The sequence below is a fragment of the Chinchilla lanigera genome, unplaced genomic scaffold (assembly GCF_000276665.1).
Source record: "Chinchilla lanigera isolate Chin_1 unplaced genomic scaffold, ChiLan1.0 scaffold00115, whole genome shotgun sequence".
Taxonomy (NCBI): Eukaryota; Metazoa; Chordata; class Mammalia; order Rodentia; family Chinchillidae; genus Chinchilla; species Chinchilla lanigera.
The window spans coordinates 3,489,912-3,516,852 of NW_004955516.1; the positions used below are offsets into that span (position 1 = coordinate 3,489,912).

The 26,941-nt window shown below is 40.6% G+C and overlaps 1 long non-coding RNA gene across 2 annotated transcripts in view; it reads left to right on the forward strand.

Moving 5' to 3' along the window:
- The window catches only part of LOC102004107, a 33,406-nt gene extending 10,349 nt beyond the window's left edge, over positions 1-23,057 (forward strand). The window contains exons 4-6 of one of the 2 annotated variants that reach the window (XR_264534.2): positions 13,776-14,034; positions 15,917-15,989; positions 22,982-23,057. This is a non-coding gene — a long non-coding RNA (uncharacterized LOC102004107). Of the gene's footprint in view, positions 1-13,775; positions 14,035-15,916; positions 15,990-18,311; positions 18,493-22,981 lie in introns of those variants that run through there. The other variant, XR_264535.2, reaches the window with a different exon arrangement.
- The last annotated feature ends 3,884 nt before the right edge of the window (positions 23,058-26,941 follow it).

Below are 26,941 nucleotides of genomic sequence, written 5' to 3' on the forward strand. Positions count from 1 at the left end.
CTGAGCTAAATCCCCAGCCCCTGTAGCCTTAATTTATTAGCTTCTAATTAGCTTGTTAAAATTTTCCATTAGCATTGTTTTGCACGTTTCAAAATATTAATACAAAAGAGAATACGAGTAAATTCCAAAATTAAAATAAAGTGGAACAAATGAATTCAATTGCATATCAAATCAGTAACATTAACTACAGAGAAAAAGAATTATTTTAAGCGACTTGCAGACAATACTTTACTTGATATTCTCATTGATACACACACACACACACACACACACACACATATATATATATATATTTTTTTTTTAAAGGCAAGGTCTTGCTATATAGTTCAGGCTGGCCTCCAACTCACTATGTAGCCCAGGCTGGCCTTGAACTTGAAATCCTCCTGCCTCAGTCTCCCAAGTGCTGCAATTACAAGTGTGCACCACCATGCCTGGCTTGACGTATATTACAAAAACACAAAAACTACAAAAAATCTTATATTTTCCTCAGTAATTTTATTATTAGAAGTAATATTTTTTACTTTGAACACTTTTTATGTATTATGGAGTAAAGCAAAATATGCAACTATTTCACAGTATTACAAATTGAGACTTTCCATTAAGCAAATAGTGTTATAAATATAAAAATTAAGGAAAACATGAGATCCAATTTGAATTGAAAACAGAAATGTGACATATTATTAATACAAAATATAATTCCTAGATGCTTACACGAGGGACTGAGAAACTTTTCCTGTAAGTGGCTGGATAGCAAATAGTTCAAGCATCATGTTGAAGGGAGGTCTCAATAACCAAATCAGGAAATTTGAGCATCAAATATTGATAATGATGAAGATAAATGTACTTGATTATAAAAATTGAATGAATAAAAACTCATGAGATTATGATCATCATAAAAAAGAAAAGGAAAACAAAGAACATTTGCCACCTTTAAAGATTGCTTATACATCAACTTTTTCGGTAAAAATTTGTAATTAAGAGGACAGAATTAGATATTTCCCCTACTCTAATTGAAGAGAGAAACTTTTCTTTACATAAAAATTACTATTAATGAACGTAAAAGGCTAGTAGAATTAGAGATAGTATTGCCCTTCGGTCTACAGAGTTATCCCTAAGTGTCCATGCAGCATGGCTCCAGGACACCCATGGATACCCAAATCCTCAGACGTTCACATCCTTTAGGTAGTATTTGCACAGAACATACAGACGTCCTCCCATATGCTTCAGAGAATCCCCCGATTACTTGTGATACCTAATATAATGTAAATGTTACATAAATAGTTGGCATACTGTATTGTTTAGGGAGTAATGGTTCCCAGAAGGTCTGCACATGCTCAGTACAGACACATTTTTTTTCAAATGTTTTTGATCTACATTTGGCCGAGTACAAGGATGCAGAACCCAAGGATACGAAGGGCCCACTATATATGAAACACAGTGGATAAGAGAACAGGGTAAACCACGCCACAGGGTATAGTTAAGTCCAGTTTGGTGTAGGACATTCTACGAGACTACAAATTGCTCTTGTCTCTTCAAAATCTCTACAATGCAAAAAATGAAACAAACAAAAAGCTGTGGAGTTTCAAGTCAAATAACACAAAAGAGATTATGACAAATGCATTTCATGGAATTGATAACAGTTTTCCAAGAAAAGCAGTTTCAAAAACACTTTTGGACAATGGGAGAATTTGGGTTATAGATGATATAGTAGGTGCTACCAAGAAATGATAATTAAGTTTCTAAGGTACAATAATGCTAATATGATTATATAAGAAAAATGTTCTTTTACTTGGGGGCAGCATATTAAACTATTCAGAGAAGTGACACCCTATTTGTTATTTTCAAAAGATTCATCACATGGGGCTGGGGGCTTAGCTCAGCGGCACATTGCCTGCTTGGCAAGCGCAAGGTCCTGAGTTTGATTCCCGGTACAGGTAAAAAGCAAATAAACAAACAAAAGATTTAGCACGTATATAGATGGATAAATACATGTGGCCAATTTTTTACAGTTATTTAATCTAGTTGGTTAAAATATATGCATATAATTATATTATTATTTTTATTTTTTATGTCTGCAAGTTTCCAATGTAAGAGTTTTAGGGAAAAAAAATTTTCAATTTAGGGATATATCTTACCTTCAAATTTGTAATTAGGCCAATTACTTTGCAAACTGGCTTTCACTTAAGTACCTGTGGTAGGCAGAATTTTTTAAATAGTTCTCCGAAGTGTCTATGTCTTGGTCCCAGATCCTATGAATATGACACTATTCCCCTAAATTAAGTTACAGAACACAGTTGAAATTTGGAGTTTTGTGGCATTAACTTGTTGAGTTCTGTAAAGTATTGCATTAAAACCTGGGTTGCTTTGCTCTACTGTTGCAAATTGCATCTTTTCTCTCTGAATTATATAAAGTTTATTCTTTCTTTCCCTATTTCTGTGTATGTCTTAAATGTACCTGCCTGTTAAATTATTTTCATTTCTATTTTTCCAGTGCAGGAATACACACACACACACACACACACTTTCAACTTCATAAAAAATTAAATGTTTGACAGATTTCCCTTCATAGACAGACACAAAACAGATTCGAAAGAATGACATTAGCAGAAATGGTGAGGTAAGACCATCAAAAATCTGCTCCCCCAGAAGAACAATGAGAACATTGACAAAAAAGTGCTAAAATCAATTTTTCAGAGCTCTGGAAAGTAACTAATTCTTTGCAACAATCTAAGTAACATTACTGAAGAAAAATAGCTGAATATCAATAAGAATAAAGAGCTTTATGTGCTTTAACTTTGCCTCGTAAAGTCTTCCTCTGTCCAGCTCAATGGAAGTGTTGAAATCCAACAGCCACACACCGAAAATAGCTGTGAAAACCAGCAACCCAGCAGCCACTGGGAGGAAGAAGAGGACTGGAGCCCCCCAAAAGTCCCACCTCAACAGAACTTCCATTACTGACCTTTTCTGGCAAGTCCTAGAAACAAACTAATTAAAAGGCAGAGATTGAGGGCCAGGCATGGTGGCACACGCCTGTAATCCCAGCACTCAGGAGGCTGAGGCAGGAGGATCATTGTGAGTTCGAGACCAGCCTGGGCTACAAAGTGAGCTCAAGGCCAGCCTGAACTGCATAGTGAGACCCTGTCTCAAAAAGACAAAAAAAAAAAAAAAGGCAGAGATTGGCAGAATGAAAGAAAACATAATCCAACTCTCCAGAGACATACTTTAGTTTCAAAGACACAACACACATTTAAAATCAAAGGATGGAAAAGTGCATACCACAAAAGGAGTAACCGAAAGATCTGGAGTGGCTATATTGCTATCAAACAAAATAGACTTTGGGACAAGCATTTTTTATTAGCAACAAACAAGTCATTTTACCATAATGAAAACTCAATCCATCAAGAAGATGCAAGAATTATAAATATACACAAACTTAACAACAGACCTCCAAAAGTATATGCAGTAAAATTGGCACTATTGAAGGAAATGAAATAGAGAAAACCCACAGAGCAAAATCAATAAAACCAAACATAGATCTTTTGAAAAGATCAACGAAATTGAGACACTGTTAGCTAATCTGAATCAGAAATAGAGAGGGAATATCACTACCAACCTTGAAGAAATAAAAAGAGCCAGGTGTGGTGGTGCACGCCTGTAGTCCCAACACTGGAGGCTAAAGTAGGAGGATCCCTGTTGGTATTAACTGTGGTGACAGGTCCCTAGGACGAGGTGCCCTCGGATGAATAAAGGAAAGTAGAAGGGAAACAAGAGAGCTAGAAGTCTGGGATCGGGGGCGGGGGGCTCACAGCCTCTGGGACTGCGGCCGCCACGATCACCCATCTCAATCGCCTTTTATTGGAACCCAGAACGTAACTCAGACCCACAGGAGAAATTCATTATCCCTTTCCATTTCTGTCTCTCAGCTGATGGTAACCATCCTCGGGCGAGCCTCCCACACCCCGCACCATGCGCACTCGGCACGGCTGGAGATCAGAAGCCAACCATCAGTAATCAGTTTATTAGCAATCACAGTCCTTCCCCCACAGATCCCTTTCAGTTTGAGGTCAATCTGGGCTACATAGTGAGTTCAAGGCCAATCTGAACTATGTAGCGAGACCCTGTCTCAAAAAATAAGATGAAAACAATCAAACTTAAATCAGTCAATAGACCAAAAACCTAAATATGAGAGCTAATAGTACAAAATTCTTGGGAAAGAAATGATCCAACATCTTCATGATCTTGGATTAGGCAATGCTTCCTAAACATGACACAGACAATATTAAGCAACAAAAGAAAAGAACAAAGTATTATACATCAAAATTACATTATTGGAAATCAAAATTAAAAATTTATATGTTTCAAAAGACATCATTAAGAAAGTGAAATAACAACACTGGAATGGGAAAAATAGTTGCCAATCACACGTCTGCTAAGTGATTTTTATCCAAAATAATACTGAACTCTTAACCTAAACAAGAAAAATAATCCAATTACTAAAATGGGAAAAGCCAGGCGTGGTGGCGCACACCTGTAATCCCAGCACTCAGCAGTCTGAGGCAGGAGGATCACTGCGAGTTTGAGACCAGCCTGGGCTACAAAGTGAGCTCAAGGCCAGCCTGAACTGCATAGTCAGACTCTGTCTCAAAGAGGCAAAAAAAAAAAAAAAAGGAAAGGAATTTAGTAATTTTTTTTTCAAACAGGACACACAAATGGCAAATGAGTACATGAAAAAGATGCTCAATATCATTGGTCATTAGGGAAATGCAAATCAGAAACACAATGAGATACCACTTCAAATCTACTGAGATGGATATAATAAAAGTGACAGACAATAACAAGTGTTGACAAGGATAGAGAAAAATTGGAACCTTTCAACATTGCTGGCAAGAATGCAAAATGACTTGGCCACTGCAGAAAAGTTTCAGTTTCTCAACCATTTACACTGAGTAATTCTGGTATATGTCTAAGGAAATAAAAACATATATCTACAGAACACCTTGAACATGAATGTTCATAGCAGTATTCTATATAATAGTTAAAAAGGAGAAACAACCCAAATGTCCATTAACTTATGAGTGGATAAGCAAAATGTAGTATAGCAGTATGTTTTGAGAGCCTGATAAATTAGAGTTCTAATACCAAAGTGGCTTGCAGTGCTATTCTAATAAGAAATGAAGAGCATGTGGACATGGGTGTTTACAGTATGCCTTACATGGGCCACTTTTTTTTTTTTTTTCAGTACCGGGGATCGAACTCATGACCTTGTGCTTGCCAGGCAGGCACTTATGCCACTGAGCTATATCCCCAGCCCTACCTGGGCCACTTGGTTTATCTGCAAGTTGGTTTAATGCCAAGTGTCTAACCCATGACCAGGGGATCCCTCACATGAGAAAGTTTATACTGGCTCGTACCCTTGTGGCTCTTGTTTGATCCATGTTCAGATTATGCCTATCTAATCATCACTCTGGTGCTGGGACCTCACCCTTCAGTCTCTAGCATCCCAGAGAAACCCCAACCTGGGGCAGTCCCTAGTTCTTCAGATGGAAGGTTGAAATTCAATATATCATTACAATAGGAAACAAGGTCAAATTTTTTTACTTACAGATCCTGGGCAGGGTGGGCATAATGACTTGAGAGGGAGGTTTTTCTGTACCTGGGTCACATGAGGCAGAAATGAAGTCAGACAGAGACAGAGACGCAACGAACAGTATCTACAGTGGACAAGGGTGAGGGTCACTTTATGTTCAAAGGCAAATGCTAAATGCCTTCCTTTAAAAGAAGCACTGGGAAAGTGCACAGCCTGGTCCAGTAGGTGGGAGAGAGATGCCTTTAAATTCTTATCTCTGGTTGATGCCTTGAGCTGTTTGGTTATGGTGAGCACTGAAAATTGTGCCCAGGGTGACTGAACCTTGTTGCTGGAATGAGAAAGTTAATCTTCTGCATTATTCAAGATGAATACTGAGGCAAAATAAAATTATAAGAATTTACTGTACCATTCAGTGGACTATTACTCAACCATAAAATGACAGCAGTACTGACAGATGCTACAACATGTCTGAACCATGATAACATTGAACTAAGGGAATGAATGAAGCTAGCCATTATACATAATTTTCAGAATAAGTAAATCTGTACAGAAGTCAGATTAATGGTTGGCAGGGGCTGGAGAAGGGGGAACTGGGAATGACTGCCAATGGATAAGGGTTTCTTGTTGAAATAATGAAAATGTTCTCAAGTTAGATCATTGGAATGGTTTACAACTTTGTGAGTATACTAAAACCACTGAATTATATACTAATGGGGCAAATTTTATGATATATGAGTTATTTCTCAATTTAAAAGAATCCCCAAAATTTAATAAAAAAGAACCCAATCAAAAATGTCTAGGGCTGGGGATTTAGCTCAGTGGCACAGCGCCTGCCTGGCAAGTGCAAGGCCGTGAGTTTGACTCCTGGTACGGGTAAAAAACAAAAAACAAAACAAAACAAAACAAAAGTCTAAAAATCAGAAGAGACACTTTATTGAAGAAGACATTGATGTATCAGTCACCTTTACGTTGCTGGGACAAAATTCCTGCATACATACAACTTAAAGGAGAAAGGATTTATTTTGGCTCATGGTTTCAGAGGTTTTAGTCCATGGTTGGCCAGCTCCCAGGCAGAAACATCACAGCAGAGGGACTTGGAAGAGGAAAGCTACTCACCTTACAGTGATCAGAGAATAAATGAGAGGAAAAAAACCTGAGAGGAAAGGGCCAGACACAGGTCACACTCTTCAAAGACACACCCCCAGTGAGACATCTAATCCAATTAGGCCTCACCTCTTATTAAGCCTATGAACTATTAACTCATCAGGGGCTGGGGATTTAGCTCAGTGGCAAAGCGCCTGCCTGGCAAGCGCAAGGTCTGGAGTTCGGTTCCTGGTACCGGAGAAAAACCAAAATAAAATAAAATAGAACTATTAACTCATCAGTGGATTAATCCACTTGATGAAATTGGAGCCCTCATGGCACATTCAGTTCCTAAATCCCATTAGTTGGCTACAAAGCCTTTAACACAATAAGGCTTTGGGGGGACATTTTGGGTTGTAACCATAACAACAAATAAACACAGGAAAAGAAGCTCAGCATTATTAGTCATTTGAAAATTTTTCATGAAACTCACAATGACATACCACCACACTCCTATTATAATGAATAATCTTTCAAAAAATAATGAATGCCAAGTTCTGGTGCAGATGAGGAGCTACTGAAACTCTCATAATTTGATGACGGGAACACAACCCTGGAACCGTGTTTGACAGTTTCACAGAGGATTGAACATGTACTTCTTATATGACCCAGGAACATCATTACTATATATTAAATATTGCTGGGTCATTTCTCTACTATGAAAATTTACATTCACATAAAAACTGTTCACTAATTAGCCTAGACTTTATTCATAATTGTTAAAAACTAGAAGTAACCCAAATATCCTTTAATGGGTGGCTGTTTATACTGAAGTACATCAATGTACTAGACTACCACTCAGCAGGAAAAGGAGCAAGTTACTGACACATGCAAAAACTTGGTGGAATCTTAAAGGTATCATGCTAAATGAGGGAGCCTAGTCACAAAAACCTATATACTTTATGATTCTATTTATATGATGAGCTACAAGAGACAAAAATATAAGGACATTATCCAGGCAGGGTGGCACATATGTGTAATCCCAGCACTCTGGAAGGCTGAGGAAGGATCAAAAGTTTGGGCCCAACCTGGGAGCATAACAACTTAGCAAGACCCTGTCTCTCTCTTTTTTTTTTTGGTACCGGGAATCAAACTTGGGACCTTTTGCCTGTCAGGCAGGTGCTTGTACCACTGAGCTATATTCCCGGCCCAAGACCCTGTCTCAAGGGAGGGGGAGTGTATCTTAGTATGAAGGCCCTGTGTTCAATTCCCAGTAAAGAAAGAAAGAAGAAAGAAAGAAAAAAAGAAAGAAAGAAAGAAAGAAAGAAAGAAAGAAAGAAAGAAAGAAAGAAAGAAAGAAAAAGAAAGAGGAGGGAAGAAAGAAAGGGATGAAGGAAGGAAGGAAGACAATAAATAGATCAGTAGTCACTAAGGGCTGGAAATAGGAGGAGAGGTTGAGCATAATGGGGTCTGAGCATATTTTAGGGGTCTTGAGAATCTTCTATGTTTCAATTATACTATTAACTTCTTTTTTTTTTTTTTTTTGTCTTTTTGAGACAGGGTCTGACTATGCAGTTCACGCTGGCCTTGAGCTCACTTTGTAGTCCAGACTGGTCTCGAACACGCAACAATCCTCCTGCCTCAGGCTCCCAAGTGCTGGGATGACAGGTGTGCACCACTATGCCTGGCTTATGCTATTAACTTCACAAGTATATGAAGTTATCAAAACTCAAAGAACAAAAAAAATGAATTTAACTGGGCATAGTGGCACACATTCTGGGAGGCTGAGGCAGGAGGATCACAACTTCAAGCCCAGCCTGGGCAGGTTAGTGATACCCTGTCTCAAAGAAAAAATTAAAAATAAAAAAGGCTGGAGATGTAGCTCAGTGTAAAAGCCCTGGGTTTAACCCCCAATGCTGGAAAAAAGGAAGAAAGGAAGAGAGAGAGAGAGAAGCAAGTGAAATTTCCCATGTGTAAATTACCCCTTTAAAATGGAAAAAAATACAAGTAATAATAAAAAATGAAAGCATATTTGGAATATTGCTTCAGATCTTTGCCTCATCTTGTCTACCAGACATAAATTCACTTACACACGGAACAAGATGTGTCACATGACAGATGGTATGAATCAAATAGATACTTATTGGGAATGGGGGAAGATCTTAGAAAATGTCTGCCCATCTTAAGTTTTTGTAAACAAGATTTTCTTCCAGCTAATGATGAAGAGCACAGTACCCATAAAGATTGGCCCAAGTCATCATCTTCACCCTCCTTCCAGTCACTGGCCTGGGGGTGGAGGGTGGGTAAGAGATCACCCTGGGCAAGGAGTAACATTCTATTGTGACCTTTATTTTTGTAAACAAGATTTTCTTCCAGCTAATGATGAAGAGCACAGTTGTCCTGTTTCCCTCAAGAGAGGGACTTGGACAGCAGGCGAAGCAAGCAGTTGCTGGGCCAACGCTATGTGGGTTCTTTCCTTGTCCTCTGGGCTGCCCTTGCTGTGGTGCACCCTCCTCTAACGCTGGAGAGGACCTAGGATCCATATGGTTAGGACTGCTTCCTAATCAAGGCTAAGCCCGCGGGAAGGGAAAGACTGTATTTCTCCTTTGTTTCCCAGTAACAATAGACAGTAACATTGTGTGCGTGTGTTCTCAGAACAGCCCACTTCACTTGTGCCCAGAAAGAGAACAGGATGCTAACAAAGGACTTTATGAATCAAAACCTGCTCAGGCATCCTAGCAAGTTTGGAGAATATGTGAATATCCTTTGGGAGAGTACAGGAGAATGATCTTTACATTGGAGGTTTGTTTTTGTAAATCAAGAATGCTTTATGTTTTGTTTTGTTTTTGCAGTACTGGGGATTGAATGAATCCAGGGCATTCACATAGGGTTATATCAACACCCAATGTATGTATGTATGTATGTGTGTGTGTGTGTGTGTATGTATTTGAGACAGCCTCACTAAATCACTAAATTACCTAGGCTAGGCTTGAACTTGTGATCCTTCTGCCGCAGGCTTCCAGAGTGCTGGGATCATAGGTGTGCACTACCCTAACCCTAATTTTTTAAAATAAAGTTTCTGTTTATTTTTTTCTTTTTTTTTTTTTTTTTTTTTTTTTTTTGTTTTTTTTGTCTTTTCTTCCGGTACTAGGAATCGAACTCACGACCTTGCGCTTGCCAGGCAGGCGCTTTGCCACTGAGCTAAATCCCCAGCCCGTAAAGGTTCTGTTTAAATTATAGTTCAAGATTATTTTTCAAAAGAGAAAGTACTTTCATTTGTTTAACAGTGACTTTCAAAAAGGACCTCAAGATATACAATCAACCCTCATTGATTTTAGAGTATACTACTACGTAATTAACAGGCCGGGCATGGGGGCGCATGCCTGTAATCTCAGCACTTGGGATGCTGAGGCAGGAGGATCACTGCGAGTTCGAGACCAGCCTGGGCTATGAAGTGAGTTCAAGGCCAGCCTGAACTGCACAGAGAGAGACCCTGTCTCAAAAAACCAAAAAACAAAAAAAAGTAACCTACAGATATTTTTTTCTTAAACATTTCAATAATTGTTGTATAATGAAATATGGTATATTAGGAAATTTAAACCAAGTAAATAAGCATGTGTTAGTGGTTTTTTTTTTTTTTTCAATTGTTTGATTGCCATATATATGGTCTTTTTGAGATAAGGTCTCACTCTGCAGTGCAGGCTGGCCTCGAACTCGCAATGATCCTCCTGCCTCAGCCTGCAGAGTGCTGGGATTACAGGGGTGCCCTCTCTCTCTGTCTCTGTCTCTGTCTCTCTCTCTCTATATATATATATATATATATTTTTTTTTTTTTTTTTTCTTTTTTTGGTACTGGGAATTGAACTCAGAGAACCTTGCTCTTGCCAAGCAGGAGCGCTTGTGCCGCTGAGCTATATCCCCAGCCCATTTTTTTAAAGTCTGTACTGGGATTGAATCCAGGGCCTCACAGATGCTAGGCGAGTGCTTTATTGAGCTATGTCACCAGCCCTACTTTGGGATTTTTGAAGGATAGTATAAGCTTCTTTTCAAATAGCTCTTTCAATGATAAGGTCCAATTTCCTTCACATAGAAAATCTCTCTCTAGACTCCCGCTTCCAGAATGGTGAGCTAGAGGATTTAACTTAGGTCCATGCCTTCCAGACAGGAGAGCTGGCTGAAACAGAAAGAAGCTGTGAGGGCACTAAAGAGCTAACCAGACCTACCTGCCCGAGATCTAGAAGGAGGAAGCCCAGGAAGCTGCTTGTGCCCTGGGCGCTCGTGCTAATTCCAGTAGGGAAACGGAACTGAGAGGCCAGGTAGCGTTTTTCACAGCCTTGCCAAACTAAGGAACCTATCAAGGAAATGAAGGAAGTCGTGGAGTTTTACCCCAAATGGCCTCATCCTACAGCCAGAATTCGACTCTCCCAAGAGCTACAATAGCTCATCTTAATCGGAATCATTTCAATCGGGGAACTCAGGTTAAGTAAATCCCAGTGTGCTAAGGCTGCCGTGCATCCCAAACTGCTGACATTCCCAGGCATCATCCTGAAGCAGACGTAAATCTTCTCTGGAGGAAAAAAAATCCATGCATCAAATTATTTCTACAGGGGCTGGGGATGTAGCTCAGCGGCACAGCGCCTGCCTGGCAAGTGCAAGGTCGTGAGTTTGATTCCCAGTACTGGAAAAAAAAAAACAAAAAAGGAAAAAAATTATTTCTACAAACAATGTTGCAGCCACGATGTCTAGTATTCAGTGAGAATAATGAGACACATAAGGAAAGATGCCATAAAACTTTTTTTAAAAAAAACCCAGAAAATAGGAACAGATTCACACTAGCTACCGATACTAGAATGATGAGATGCATACTCTAAAATACTTAGCTTTCCTATGTCCAAAGAGATAAAAGAAAGAGTTGATTTTTGGGGGCAGAAAACTGGCAATTATTCTGAAGAACCAAGTAAAACTTCTAGAATGTAAGAAATACAGTAATACCAATTAAGATTGCAGCCCTTGGGGGCTGGGGATTTAGCTCAGCGGCAAAAGCGCCTGCCTGGCAAGCGCAAGGTCGTGAGTTCGGTTCCCGGTACTGGAGAAAAACCAAAACCAAAACCAAAAAAAAAGATTGCAGCCCTTGGATTTAACAGTGGGTTAGACAACCATACAGGGAGAATCAATGAGCTAGAACATAGATCAGTAAACTAAAACTTGTAGACCAAATCTGTCCTGTGCCTGTTTTTGAATGACCCTGCCAGGTAATGATGGTTTTTGCATTTTTAGAGTTAATATAAGAGTATGTGATAGAGACAATATTTGGCCTGCAAAGCCTAAAATCTTTATTATCTATTACCTGGCACTTAATGGAAAAAGTATGCCACCACACAAACTAGAAGACAGGTCAGCAGAACATATAAAAGACTCTAAATAGAAAGCTGAGAAGGCCCCAGCCTGTACTGTGCCCCGCGTGTGAGACTGTTACTCTGGCTGGTCTTGACCTTTCATTTATTCATTCAGTCAATACATATTCAATCAGTTCCTACCTCAGTGCTCAACTTCATGGTTAGACCTGGCTTTAAGTACTCACTTAGCGTCTTCCTGGAGAGAAAAGGGAGACAGTCATGAGGTCCCAAAGCCACCATGCGGATCAGGCACTCAGCACAGTATTTGTTCATAACGGACACTCGCTAAGGTCAGGTAGTACTGTTAGCGAGGGTGTGCTCAGGCGTACTGACCATGCTCCGAGTTAATTATGAGTTGCAGAAGGTCCCCTTGGCGGCTAAGGTGGGAGTGAGGTCGAAGGAACTAAGATAGGGTAGCAAAGTAAGGAGAGCGGGACCATCCTGAACGTGAGGGGTGCAGGAACTCACGCAACTTTTATATGATCTTCCTTCCCACAGACATTTGCCTACATGTGAAATACAGTTAAATAGATATCATCAATAAAACGTATTTATAACGGCTTAAGATTGGAAATAACCAAAATCCCCAACAATGGGAAATGGTCCAGATGGTCCAGTGGAACTAGTTAATGATATATTTGGTGTAAGTAATATAAAACGGTGCAAAATACCTCAAAGCGTATTTTTCAAAAAAATTAAAAACTCACATACAAAGAATGAACACTTGTCAGAGAATTCTCTGATTTATTGGTAGGTGCATCAGTGAGATCATATAGCTGGTTCAAAGGGCATTTAATGAACTGGGCATTTCTAGGCATTAATAAAAAAGAACATAAAAATAAGGGCTATGCAAGATGTAAAACTGATTAGTGAGTCATAGAGCAATAAAACCATAACCTTTCGGGTTATCTTTTCTACCAGACAGAAATAATCTACAAGTTAATATATAACTTCACAGTGTCTGGGTTCTAATCAGATAGTAAATAACCAAGTCAAGCACAGATACATTCTCCCAGAGAATTAAATACTGCCATTCTGTTGTATAATTTTCCCAGTATGACACTGAAAGAACACAGCTCCTTCTCCTTGCATTATTTCCAAAGTTTCGGGTATTTTTTCTTAACAAGTAAGTACCAGTTATATAAACTATATTGTAGGTCAGCATATTAGTCAGTGTTCTACCACAAAATTGATGCTGTATCGAAAGATTTAACTAAGGAGCATTTAATAAACAGATTGCTTCAAAGAAGTGGGTAGGGTTAAGGAGACACAAAGAGAAAGGTTGAGGTCTCCAGACACGAGTCACAGAGGGAAACCCTTACTATTCTTAGATCTGAAGCGACGAGAAAAAGCAGGAATGGAACAAATACCAGATGTTTCCCTCCTTCTCCCCCTAATCAGACAGTGCTTCCTACCGGCTCAGCCCCACTGGATGTCAAGCGGACAGAGGCCGCCAATGTCATCTGGCCCCTAGAAACAGAACACACTGAGCGGTAGGAAATGAGACGCAAATAGAGAATTGTCAGCTCAGTCACTACGGCAGGTATTGTTTTGAATGGAGTCGTGTCTCATGCAAAAAGATATACGGGAGTCTTCAACCTTAGTGCGTCAGAATGTCACCTCGTGTGGAGACAGGATCCTTACAAAGGTAATCGACTTCAAGTGAGATCACGAGGTGGATTTTAACCAATGCAACTGTGTCTTTATAGAAAGGGGAAATGTAGACAGTGAGAAAGACCTGCATAGAGGGAAAACAGCGTGACAAGACACACACACGGGGAACTGTCCATTTGCCAGCCAAGGATAGAGGGCTTGAGCACATCCTCCCTCGGAAGCCCTCAGAAGGTACCAACTCTGCCATCACCTTCAGTTTGGACTTCCAGCCTCAGAACGATGAGACGATAAATTGCTGCTTAAGCCACTTGGTCTTCCGCTCTTTGTTACTGCAGCCCTAGCAAACTAACATAGGTATGTAAAAACGACACACAAAAAGAGGCCCTGCATGAAAACTTGAGTGCCATCGCTGTGAAGGGGTATTATAGGTGATTTCTAGTTTTTAAATTTCCTAATACTTTTATATCAGAACAAATGAATAGCTGTGTTTAAAACTATAGGCAAGAGAAGGAGGAAGTCACACTTGGCAGCCTGAGGGGGTGCGGCAGGGAGGGGCGAGCTCGGTGATATAGCCGGAAGGTCATTGGGCAGATTATCTGTATTCCAAGGGCATGTTTCCTTGCCCCGCACTGAGCCCCAGGCTTTCTGTCTGCATGTCACAGGCCTGGCTTTTGTCTTCTGTCCATAGCTCTGTCCCGCAGGTAAGCCCTTTACAGCTCGGTTCCCCATCCTAACCGCCCAAGACTGACTAGAAAGCCACAGTTTAATACATAAGCCTACTTTATTTAATATTATGTGGTTGATCCTTACTAACCGGAAGAATTTATTTTTGGAGACATGGTCTCACTGTGTAGTTCAGGCTAAACTTAAACTCACTGTGTATCATGGTTGGCCTTGAACTCACAGCAATTCTCCTGCCTTGGCCTCCTGAATCTGGGGTTACAGGTGTGCATTACCATGCCCAGCTCCAACTGGAAGAATTTAAAGTAAGACAAATTTGCCTGTCACTCTGGAAAATGCTTGCTAAATGAACAAATGGTATAAGGCTTGAGGGATCTTACACAGGTTCTCAGGGCAGGGTGCTTGCTATAGTTTGAATGTGTTGCCCCAAAAGTTCTGTGTTAGGAACTTGCTTCTCAGTACACTAGCATTGGGAGGTGAGGCCTTCATGAGAGGTGGTGAGGCCTTGAGGACTCTATCCTTAAGACTGGATTAATGCCATTACTGCTGAAGTACAGGGTTTCTTATAAAAGGATGAATTTGGCCCTTTGCGTACCTCCCTTTACCTCATTTTGCCCTTCTGCCATGCGATAACAAAGCAAGAAGCCGTTTGCCAGATGCTGGCCACTTGATCTCAGACTTTCTAGTCTCTAGATTCGCAAGCAGTAAATTGCCACTTATAATAAACTACCCAGTCTATAGTGCTCTGTTACAGCACCACAAAATGGACTAAGGCACTGTCAGTCCATGGGTTCCTGATTCATTTCTTAGAAAAATAACTAGAAACACAATTAGGTGTTGGCCTGCTCCTTTTATTCCTTAAAATGACATTTCCCAACCCTTTGCCCTCTTTTGGTACTTTAGTTTTAGGCACTCTTTGTCTCAGATAAATCTCAGCAGATCCTTCCAGAACATTCCTTGGTCTTCTACTGCCCTGTGTCCACGTTGCTCCTTTGGCCTCTTTCTCTGAGACTGTGACTTCCTTGAGGGGAGGGGACATGCCTTGTCCCCTCTAGTCTGACACTAGGGAGTGGTAACCAGATGCTCACTCAAGCCTAAAATATGACATGGGTAAGCTTGGAAAATGGGGCTAGGCCAGGAGATGAGAGTTGTACCTCAGGAAATTGAGCGATGAGCTCTTATTTGTTTTCTTTTTTGTTGTTTGTTTTCTACTGAGCACAAGGAGGCAAAGTGCCCTCAGTCTTGTCCGCTAAAGGATCGCGCTGGTTTTGATGGGAGGAGAAAAGAGTGTTAGACAAATACCTCTTGTTTCCAAACCCTGCGTCCCCTCACTCTTTTCCACTGCTTGATTCCCACTCTTTCCCGGTACCTACGCTTTTTCCAGCAACCAGAAGAGAATAAGGGCTTAATAAAGGTCATTTTTATCACATTGGTTTCTATGGTGATTATTTTTTTTCTTTCCAGAGATTGCAGGTATGTTTTGCTTTCCTTACCTCGGTCATTTTTCATTTTGTTTTTCATACCGAAGTTCTCTGCTCTGTTTTTTTTCCCACAGGGCTGATCCAAAACCCTTGTCTGTTAGAGGCGTGAAGGTGTTAAAAGGCACTAAAGTCTAACTTCCAAAAAAGGTAAAATCATGACTCTCATGCACATATAAAATGAACACATGCCAAAGATTTTATCCAACTCATTAATTAATGTGGAAACCAGAGGGATATTAAGACTGGCTTGGAAGCATGTGAGGAGCAAGCTATAGACAGGCAATTTAATAAAGGACTGTTAGGAGGAAATGTCTGGCTTAGATACAAAATTCTTCTACGGGGGGAAAAAAACTATAACCTTTGGGCTTTTCTGTTCTACTGGAGAATCATTTATTTGCTGCTCTACTGAACAAAGTTCTTTAGCTTTCCATGTAACTTCACCAGCTCTCTGACTTTAACCTATGATAATATAAGCAAACAGGTTTCACTGCCCGCAGACACTCCTTGGATAAGTCCTCTTCTCACACTATTAAAAGGATGAGGCACCTTTTTGGTTTGTCTCCAAGTTTTGTATAATTTTTCTTACTGACTGGATGTATGTGACTGGGTGGAGGATGTGTATCATTTTGAGCAGCTATAAATTGAGACTTTTAAAAAATTTATTATTATTACTTTTGTGTGTGTGTGTATGTGGTGCTGGGGATCGAACCCAGGGCCTTATGCACGCAAGGCAAGAGCTCTACCACTGAGCCACATCCCCAGCCAAATTGAGACTTCTTAAAAGAAGACATTCTTAAGACTAATTTTTAAAAAACATTTCTTAAGTGTATCAGATACCCAAAGAGTTGACCCTACAGCAACTACGCAAAGAAGAAAAGGAAGACTCTTTTTTTATATTTAGATAGTTTGACATGCCGCTGTCAAAGGATGAGGGAATTCTGATGAGTGCTAGCGTAATAGAAGTATATAATTGCACTGTAAACTTGGAGTATGTTGGAAGTTAATAAAGCATGTTTGCACACAGTAATAAAAATATTTTGTGTATGAGATAAAAATTTTATGGAACAAAATGAAACAGCAATAAACAAATTGCTGAACTATCTGAATCATGCAAAATAACATTTAAAATCATTTAAAGAGGTAAAAATATGTATGTTTTTTATATCTGCTTATTCTGTTTTCAAAGCCAGGTGTTAGGAAAACGTCAAAGAGAGATGCACTGTTCATTTCACATTAAAAAGCTCTTTAAGCTCTTTTAGAAGACCTGCAATAATGAAGAACGAGTAATAAGCTCACAAAAGGCTCTTCTAATGAATTAGTCAATTTTAATACTGTGCAGAAGTCCCCGTAAGAACACTGTTCTATCTTTTTTCCTGCAAAGCTTAGCGCTCTCTCTTGACAACCTCTCTAAGACATTTTAAGTTTTTTTTTTAAAGAAAGAGAGTATTTCATTTATTAAAGACAGAGTTGTGCTAAATTAAAATCAATCATCATAATAATTTCCTCTGCCTTAATGCATACTGGCTGCGTCAAAGACAATCACAAAACCTAGCTTCCATTTTTGTTATGAAAAATCATCTGTACTGTTAATGTAGTGATTTAGGTTTGGTGGTTCACGTTTATCTGGCAGTTTAGATGCCATTATGGTGCATTTTACCTTAAATCCTCCCAAACTAGAATAGTAACCAAATCATATATTTCTATCTCAAACTTCTATTACCTCCTTTCTCTTCCACAGAATCTCTACTATCATAACCACTGGGATTTTAATAGATCTTATCTAGAAATTGACTTATTTTGATCAGCAAGATCTAAATGAGCAGGAAATTTTTTTGGCATGACAGCTATATCCTTCTATAGCCTGCAGTAGTTTAATTATTTGCCCAAATGGCAGTAGTCTACTTTATCCTTCCTACAATATTTATCAAGCCCTGAATTTATGGGAGGCACAGTTCCAGGGATGGAATGGTAAGCAAGACAAAGTTACTTTCCATGACTAGTAGAAAAAAATGGATAATAAATAAACAAATCAATATCCTGTTCATGAAATTGTGCCTATAAATGCGTGGATAGAGCATATTTAATTTAGAATTATGTGTGACACATTAGTGGTGTCTACTGTATTTTTTGTTTGTTTGTTTGTTTTGTTTTTTTTGGTTTTGGTTTTTCTCCGGTACCGGGAACTGAACTCACGACCTTGCGCTTGCCAGGCAGGCATTTTTGCCGCTGAGCTAAATCCCCAGCCCCTATGGTGTCTACTGTAGAATGGGAGACAGGGCTGGGGTGTCGGTAAAGATCTCGGCAAGGCCCTGGATTTGATCCTCAGCACCGATGGAAAAAAAAAAGAAAAAGAAAAAGAAAAAAAAAATAGAGATGGGAATTTTGCTGTTCTGCAGGATAACCAAATACAGGATCAGGCTAAAAAAAAAAAAAAAAAAAAAAACCCTATCAGATTTCCTTCTTTCTTAGCCTGGACCCTGGCTCGAGCTCATCTTTCCCTGGCAAACTGAACTTTCAAAGAAACCCACTCCTGTTGAGGTACAAGTAAGTGGAAAGGCTACTCTACCTATCTTCCACCAAGTTTTTCACTGTTTTGTTTTGTTTTGTTTTGTTTGTTTGTTTTGTCTTTTTTGAGACAAGGTCTCACTGTGCAGTTCAGGCTGGCCTTGAGCTCACTTTGTAAACCAGGCTGGTCTCGAACTCGCAACGATCCTCCTGCCTCAGCCTCAAATTTTTCATTGCATAAAAGATTGAGCCTGCGCCCTCGCAGAATTTATCTTTGTGCAAACCCAGACTGCTACGTGACCCACACTCTTCTTGCTATGCTGTTCAACCTGGATTTATGGTGTCACAAACTGCTAATCCTAATACTTTGCCTTGCAAGACTTATCTCAAAATTACCCATCCCAGGCCTCAAAATGCTGTCACTCTCTTCTGCTCGCTTCTCATTTTGAGACCCCTCGAAGATTCTGTCGGAGTATTGCTTTTTCTCACTGCAGCGAGTCAATTTAGCTTTGCTCATTTTGAGTTTATGGTATTCATGGTGGTTCTAGTGGGTAGAATAGTGGCCTGTAAAACAATATGGCCAAGTCCTAAGTCCTAACTTCCCCGCCAGGACCTGTCACTGTCATCTTATTTGTAAAAGCGTCTTTGCAGATATAACTGAGGCTCTTGAGATTATTCTAGATTTAGGGTGAGCCTTAAATCCAATGCCATGTGTTCTGATAAGAGAAAGGTAGAGGGAGATTACAGACACAGAAGAAAAGGTGACATGAAGACACAGGCCCAGTACGGAGTAATGCATGTCCAAACCAAGGCACCCCAAGATTTGGGAGCAACCTCCAGAAGCGAGGGGGGAGAGGCATGGACTCTAGTATCCCTTAGAACCTCCAGAAAGAACCAGCTCAGCTCATTCACTTTTGTTCTGACTTCTGGCCTCCAGAACTGTGAGAAAATAAATGTCTGTTGCCTTAGGCTACCCAGTTACAGTGTGTGACAGCAGCCCTAGAGGTCTAATGCCGTGGTCTTCTAGGGAATTGACTGATTCAAGTAACATATGCAGAACCTCGCTTGCAGCGGAGGTGAGAGGCTTGTGTTTGGCGTGATGAATGTCGGAGATGATCATGCTCACGGTGAAGATGAGGGTGCTGTGACTGTGACGATAACTATAAAACAGCCATCTAAGCCCAACTTCCACTTTCTTCTGCCATTACTACTTCACTGTACATTTCTGCTCATCTCCATCCAGATAAAGGCGGCCAAGAACATCTTGGTTCCAAGCAAAGACAACAGCAAAATGAACTCCAGACCAGTGCTTCTCAGATTTGATTGCACAAAAGCATCCCTTACAGATCTTCTTCAAGTGCAGATCTTCATTCAGGAAGTCTTCAGGAGAGCTGAGATTCTGTGGGTCTAACAAGCCCCCCCCCCCCCACTGCTGCTGGTGGCCTAAGGACACACAATTTGAATAACAAGGGGCAGAGCAGGGTTTGGCTAAATTTATCTGGAAAGGATTAGATAACATATACTTAGGCTTTGAGGATGTATTATTTTCCTATTGGCGCTATAATAAATTGCTACAAACTTAATGACTTAAAACAACTGTTTATAACCTCAGGTTTCTTTGGTCAGAAATCCAGCACTGTGAGGCTCAGCTTGTTCGCGTGTAAACAAAACAAAACAAAATCCAAGCATTGGTGGGACCCTGTTCCTGGGGGCTCTGGGGAAGGCAGTCTGCTCCCAAGGTCATTCAAATTGCGGGCAGAATCCAATCCAGTGTGGTTAGAGGCCCCCAATCCCTTGTGGACTCTCAGCATCTGTCAGCACTGTAAGGCAACCTGCATTCCTTGTCACACTGTCAGTTCACCTCCAAACCAGCAACAGCATATCATCAAATCCTTCTCATGCTTTGGGCCTCTCTGAATTCCCTTTTCTCATCCTGGCCCTCACTGGAGAAAGTTTTCTGCTTTTAAGAGCAGATTAGAGCTGGGCATGGTGGCACACGCCTATAATTCCAGCACTCAGGAGGCTGAGGCAGAAAGATCGCTGAGAGTTCAGCGGTGAGCCTGGGATACAAAATGAGTTCAAGGCTAGCCTGAACTGCATAGTGAAACTTTGTCTCAAAAACAACAACAACAACAAAAAAAGCAGATTAGATTGGCTTTATCTGGATAATCCAGGATAATTTCCTTATCTCAAACTCTATAACTTTTTTTGGAGACAGAGTCTTGCTCTGCAGTTCAGGCTGGCCTCAAACTCATAGCAATCCTCCTGCCTCAGCCTCCCGAGTTCTGGGATTCTAGGCGTGCCCCACCGTGCCCGGCCTTCCACAACCCCCACAACCCAAAATCCTCCTTGCCCTGTAAGGTAAAGAAAGCAGTGTAAGTTGGGACATAAGACCGTGGGGAACAGTTATCCCGCCTACCACAGGGGTCATATGGTCTCTGTTGTACCTACTCAGTGGAGTCCTCAGAGCATCAAAGCCGAGCTAGAAAATATGTAAATAAGTGAGGCAGGCTGTGTTCCAGTAAAACTTCCCTTACAGATGCTGAAATTTGAATTTTACAAAATGAAATTTTGTGTGAAATTTTACATGTCACAAAATAATACTCTTTTTCATTTAAAAAAGTACAAAATCAAACAGTGGGCGAGGCCTCTAGACTACTGGGCAGATCTCTAATCTAGATCTTAATTCCTCTTATCTCAGACTGGAAGTCTGAAAAGGGCAAGAATATTTTCTCTGCCTCTTGCTGCACTGTGGGTGCTTCCTAAATGGCCAAGCCTTTGACCAAAGTCTTTACCCATAGGGAGATTCCAGATGCCAAAGTGATGTTTATGGGAAAGGGGAAATAAAAAATATTCTCAGAAAATTTCTTACATAAGATCAAAGATGTGCTATATTTAAGAAAATGGGTTTTAAACAGGAAGAAATGCAGTTCTTAAATCATTTGCATTTTATTATGAGCTTTAATGGCATCTTTGGATAGGTAGACACAAATAATGTTAGAGATGATCTGGTCTTGTGTTTCAGGAGGTTAAAGGATAACCCGATACGATATTGGAGTTTTGTTTTGCTTTGTTGCCTGTGTACCGGCCTACCTAAAATATTGTAGATTTATTTATAGTCTTTTAAAATAGTAGGCCTTGGGGCAGGACTTCTATGCTAAGTAAATGGGTTATTTGATTAGATGTGTGGCAAAGCCCGTTTGCTCATATACACAAGGTATTAAAATTATTATGCACCATAAAATAATTGCATAATGAGGCATAATCTGGAGGATTTGCAATGTAGGAAAGGTAGAGTTGGAACTTACAACAATGATTTTCCAATTTCTCAAATCTATGTCTTAGGAAAAATGAAATTTTGGTTTCATATTATAGCCATTCCAAATCTAACAAACCGTATTTTCAGTCATGCTCTCCAGAGAGGGGTTCGGAGAGTTGGATTCATATACAAGTGATTTATTAAGGAAATGCCATCGGAGCCCGGGCATGGTAGCACACGCCTGTAATCCCAGCACTTGGGAGGCTGAGGCAGGAGGATCGGTGTAAATTCGAGGTCAGTCTGAGCTACAAAGTGAGCTCAAGTCCAGCCTGAACTGCATAATGAGACCCTGTCTCAAAAAGACCAAAAAAAAAAAAAAAAAAAAAAGTAAATAAAGGTAAGACATGGGAAAGGAGGAAGCAAAGCAGGGGTACAATTTCAAGCAAAGTCCCAGCCTCAGCCTGATAATGTGGAGCGCGCTGGAGCATAACACCGTCAAGTTTATTCAGAACCGATGCCAAGAGCATGGAGGTCATTGTCCTGCACTAGTCAGTTATTGCCTAAGGCTGCCCTCAGGGAAAGTAAAGTCTCAGGCATTTTTGGCTCTGTCTTGGGCAGAATACAACATAGCTGAGGAGCTCCAAAGAGTGTCACAGGTGAAGGCAAAGCACGCAGACTTTGGTGAGTATGTGAGAGGGGTCACAGAACATGTAAAAGGGAACCGAGGGCATTTGTGCAGGCCAGCTACATTATGCATATATAAGTGCATGGGGATTTGATTTTCTGGAAGAAAAAGAAATGACCCTCACTCTCTGTCTTTATTTCTCTCTCTGTCTGTCCTGAAAAATGACAATGTCTTTTTTCTTTTCTTTTTTTTTTTTTTTTTGTCTTTTTTGAGACAGGGTCTCGCTATGCAGTTCAGGCTGGCCTTGAGCTCACTTTGTAGCCCAGGCTGGTCTCGAACTCGCAACGATCCTCCTGCCTCAGCCTCCTGAGTGCTGAGATTACAGGCGTGCGCCACCACACTGGGCTGACAATGTCTTTTGATGCCTGTGGCTCATGTTATCACAGTTAGAAGAAAAAGGATTCTCAGTGTTAGAAAGTTGCCTCTGGAATTCATAATTACAGATAGGTCAAAAAGAAAGCAGTTTCTTTCAGTTTGAGTTTGTTTTATCATTTTCGGTTTGTTCTGTGTATTTATTTCTTTTTGTGAGCCAGTTACTGAAGAAAAGTATTTATTTTTAAATTTAATTTTTGGAATAGGTAATATATTCATATGATTCAAAACCTTGAAAATACAATAGGCTATACAGTAAAAACGCCTTGCTAATCCTTGCCCTCCATCTGCCGACATGACCCTTCCTATTTTCCTTAGTTTGTATGTGGACGGACAAGACAATGTGAAGCCAGACGTGGCGGCAAACAGAAAAAGAAAGACAGGAGGAAAGGAAGGAAATGTGAGTGCAGACCTTTAATTCTACCCAAAGATGGAGCATTATGTTATAAAAGCAGTTCTGCATAAAAACGACATATTCTGCATATATAAACTGCTATTTCCACTTTACTTTTGAGCTCTTTCTAAATCAACATATAGAGAGGGTTTCCGCCTCATTTTTTAACATCTGCATGGCATTCCATCGGGTAGATAAACATTTATTTTACCTGTTTCCTGTTTGCATTGTTTTCATTTTTTTGTAGTTATAAACAGTGCTGTGCTGAGTAATCTTGTACTTATATCGTTTTGCATACTTATGAGAATATTAGTCCATTTTCTGTTGCCAATAAGTCAATACCACAGTCTGGGTGAGTTACAAAGAAAAGAGGTTTATTTTGACTGGAAGTCAAAGGGTAACAGGGCCTGCTGTCAGAGTAGTGAGGCAGCACTGAGTGCTAGGCTCTCTCCCTCTTCTTTTTAACATTTTTTTTTGTCTTTTTGAGACAGGATCTCGATATGCAGCTCAGGATGGCCTTGCGCTCACTTTGTAGCCCAGGCTGGTCTCGAACTCGCAACGATCCTCCTGCCTCAGCCTCCCAAGTGCTGGGATTACAGGTGGGCGCCATCACGCCCGGCCTCTCCCTCTTCTTATAAAGCCACCAGGACTCAATCATGAGGGCTCTGCCCTAACAATCTTATCAAATCCTAATCATCTCCCAAAAGCCCCACCTGTAAACACCACAGTCCGATACATTTCCACCCTCATAATACCTCACAATGGGGATCAAATTTCAGCAAATGAAGTCTTGGGGGACACATTTAAACCATATCCAAACCATAGCAGTAAGTATATCCATAGAATACATTCCTTAAAGTTTACTAATTCTTTTTTTTTTTTTTTTTTTTGGTCCGGTACCAGGAATCGAACTCACAACCTTGCGCTTGCCAGGCAGGCACTGTGCCGCTGAGCTAAATCCCCAGGCCCAAAGTTTACTAATTCAAAGGTAAATGAATTTATAATTTTTGTATGGCTAAATTACCTTCCAAAGAGGTTGTATACTAATTTGCATTCCCACCAGTCCTATATTAAGACCATCTCTCAGCCCATGCCGTTCTCCAACAAAGCATTTAGGTTTTTGCCCATCTCCGAGGTAAAAGGTGGTATCTCGGCACAGTTTTAATTTACATTGCTTTAATTTTCAGTGAAACTGAGCATCTTTTCATATGACATGTAGACTCCTAACACATTAGACCTTTCCTGTTGATGTGAAGAGTGATATCCAGGCCTGCCCTTAGAAAGCTAGAAGGAGCCTAGACAACAGCCTTTCTGGAACCTGGAGCAGGGTTAGAAAGTACCCGAGAAGTCATCTAGTCCAGCCCTTGTCTGATGCCTAAATCACTCCCCTGCCTCCCAGAGCTGTTCAGAGTTAGCAGTTCACAAAATTGAAAGCATCCTCATGTGGCACTAAAATTTAGAAAGGTTTTTTTTGTTAGAAAGGTTTTATATTAAGTCAAAATCTTCCTGTAATTACTTCATGACAGTAATTATAGTATGCTCTTGTTCAAATATAATATGCTTTTGATCCCCATGAATATACCACAGAGGAATAATATTGGCTTCAAATATAGGTAGCACAGTGAAATTCTCCCTTCCTCAAAAATAATTCTGCACTTGATAGTGTCCTTAAATGGTATTACATAGTCTTCATCACACTTAAAGAATATAAAATGTAAATGCCATCTGTGTAGTATTCCTGCTAACAATGAATAACTTGAGTGTAGCTATGAAGAAACCTCAGATAATACTAAATCAAAAGGTATTTTATAAAATAACTGGCCTGAACCACTCAGAAATACTGATGTCATCAAAGACAAAGGCTAAACAGCTAGTCTCGATGAAAGGAAACTGAAGAGATGCGCTGATTAAATGCAACCTGTGATCCCGAATGGAATTGTGGGTGAAAGAAGGGGGGAAATGGCACAAAGGATATTATTGGGAGAATTGGCGAAGTTTGGATACAGTTTATATATCAGATAATGGCATTGCATCAGTATTAATTTCCTCTCTTAATAATTGAGCTGTGATCATAAAGAGAATATCCTGGTTCTCAGGAGAGGCATACTGAAGAATCTACGGGGGAAAAAAAAGTATGATTTCTGCAGTTTATTCTCAAATGGTTCAGAAAAAAGGGACAATAATGCAAATGTGATGTGGTTTGGGTGCGATTTGTCCCCCAAGGGTTCGTGTGCTGGAAGTTTGGTCCTCAGTGTGATGGTGTGGAGGGGGTGAAACCTTAAGAGGTGGGACCAAGTGGAAGGTTATTTGATCATAGGGGTATCACCCCCAGAGCGATGATTGCTGGTCTTCTGAAGTGAGCTATGATAACAAGGCAAGGCTGACCCCTGAAGCTCTCTGGCTTCTTTTTAGGGCGCTTTAAACAATGTATGTAACTGAAATGCCATGCAGTGACTCCCATTTATTTTGATACATCTTTTCTCCGTGGTGATTTCAGGATCTTCAAGCCAATATAAATATTGCATAACTATTTGGCCATTTGGGAAAACACCTACACAATACCTCAGCAGGGGGCTGGGGATTTAGCTCAGCGGCACAGCGCCTGCCTGGCAAGTGCGAGGTTGTGAGTTCGATTCCCAGTGCCGGAAAAACAAAACAAAACAAAAAACTACCTCAGCAGTATCTTTCAGCAAGAAAAACACTGAGGGGTAAAGAGCTGACACAATTAACTAGATACGATGAGAATCTGCTCCAAATAGTTGCTTCTCAGGTGAAGGCACCTCACACCTGCTCAGTTAAGAAAACCGCGCTCACACACAGGACGAGTTTTTAAGGAGGGCGGAGACCGCTGAGCCGCTGCTTAGGTGCTGAGCGGCAGAGCTCCCCCCGCAGCTATGCGGTGAATTCGCGGGGAACAGGGGCCGGCAAGCGGGGCTCCTTCCCACTGGGTCGCACAAAGTGCTTCTCTGGGCCGGGCGCGCTGGCCCTTGGGGGAACCCAGGTACCTTCTCGTTGGCCTCCTCTCCTTCTGATCGTTCTCCTTGACCCCTTCCAGGCGGCTGTCTCGACTGAGTGTTTAACGCGCTCCACGCGCACGTGGAACCTCTCGGCAGGTATCTTGCCTCAACTTGCTTGTTGACGGCACCGCCAACAGCGTGCTGGGTAACCCTGTGGACTCTCCCGGTTCTGCCGCGGTAGCACTGTGTGGCGTTCCTTTCTGCACAGTACACGTCCCGTGATGTCTGCAGTCTCCCTTTTTGTAGAGTCGCATGTACGCGGCCAAAGGGAGAACCCCGTGTTTTCTGAAAGGCCTAGAGAACATATTCCGGGTTCCCCTCCTCTTTCCCTTTGTGTTAGTCATTTTGGCAAATTCCTGGAAGAAGGCGGAAGGGAAGCCCTCTTTGGTTTCTTATTTCACGTGTGATACGTATTTCTCATATGCACTCTCACAGTGATGCCATTTACCTTGTTTTTTTTTTTTTTTTTTTTTTTTTTTTTTTGGTTTTTCTCTGGTACCGGGAACCGAACTCACGACCTTGCGCTTGCCAGGCAGGTGCTTTTTGCCGCTGAGCTAAATCCCCAGCCCCTGCCATTTACCTTGTTGTGATATATAGCTAAGGGAGCATCTAACTACAGCATGAACAGATGGGGCTGCCTGGTCTTGGACTATCAGCCTCCAAAACTATAAGCTTAATAAACTTCCTTTCTTTATAAAGTACTCAGCATCAGGTGTTTTGTTCTAGCAGCAGAAAAAAAAATTTACACATGTGGCTAAATGTTAGTTACTGAATGTAGGTGAAGTGCATTTGGGATTTCATTGTACTATTTTTGCAACTTTTCTGAATGTATTTGAAAGTATCTCAATATAAAATGTATATAAATTC